Source organism: Penaeus monodon, chromosome 8 (assembly GCF_015228065.2).
Source record: "Penaeus monodon isolate SGIC_2016 chromosome 8, NSTDA_Pmon_1, whole genome shotgun sequence".
Lineage (NCBI taxonomy): Eukaryota > Metazoa > Arthropoda > Malacostraca > Decapoda > Penaeidae > Penaeus > Penaeus monodon.
In genome coordinates this window covers 13,084,347-13,085,631 of record NC_051393.1, presented here as the reverse complement: position 1 = coordinate 13,085,631, position 1,285 = coordinate 13,084,347, and positions in this window count along the sequence as shown.

Below are 1,285 nucleotides of genomic sequence, written 5' to 3'. Positions count from 1 at the left end.
GTTGTACTTTTCAACATTTTTACCCAGTATAAAAAGAGAGTTAGGTGGGGCGACATATCTGACGAAATTCGGGAACATTTATTTGCCAGACTAGACATACGTATGATCAAAAAGTCTTTTTTATATAGTAGTGAGAAATAAGGCGTTACGTGTCTCTGTCCTTGCCAACCTATTGTTGCGTGCAAACTCCGTAGATTTTACTCTGCTTGCATTACTGTATCTTTTTTTTTCTTTTTTCCCTACTGCTTGTTGATTAAAATATTCTTTTTGCTGTCAGAAGAATATATTGCGGTTAAATGAATTTAATCGATCTTCAATATCAAAATTTGATTACGATGCGAGGTAAAATACTTAATTACTGTTACCATTTGATATTGCTTCATAAGATATAAGAAAAACTAACCATAGCAACCTGGCGAAGGGCGGAGTATCTTAAGACTTGCTGCCCACAAGATAAACATTCCCTTTAGTTTACAAGTTATATTCTAAAAGTACCTGCTAATCCCATGCATTCTCAAGGTTATTGTCAACTAAACTTATATTTTTTTCTTTCTTTCTTTTTAGCTCTTCATTCCTCGCGTAGTTCGCTAAGCCATTTTCCTATTTTATTTCATTTCTGTCTCCTCTTTTATTTCTTTTCTTCTTTATTTCTTCTTAGTAAATCCTTTTCCTATCTTATTTCATTCTGTCTCATCTTTCATTTCTCTTCATATATTTCTCCTTTCCTCGCGTAGTCCACTAAGTCATTCTCCCCTCATTTCTTAATTCCCTCTCCTTTCTCTGTGTGCGTCAGTAGTTTTCATCTCCCTCTTTCATAACCATAGTGGGGCAGCAGGTTTCTCGGCCGTTCGCACGAAAAAATCCGGTTCTGCGAAGCGAAAACGTTTTAATCTACTCTGTTTACGTGCGGTCCTCTTGACAGGAGCGTTGTTCCTGTTGACCTTGTTGTTTGTCGTAACAATAGGGATTTGTGATGATTATTCGTATTGCAATGCTAATACAAATATGGAATGAAGTCATTAAGAAAAGGATATGCTCTATTCAGTTGGTAGATTATTGTATTCATCGTCAACGATGTTTAAAACACAAAGCGCTAACATTAATTTATGTGAAAAGGTAATGATAATGATGATGACGGTGAGGATAATGACGGTACTAATGATAATGATAATGGTAACGATAATGATCATAATGATACTAATGATCATGATAATGATAATAACAGTAACAACAATAATGATGGTATCAATAATAATATTAATGATGATAATGATGATATTAATAA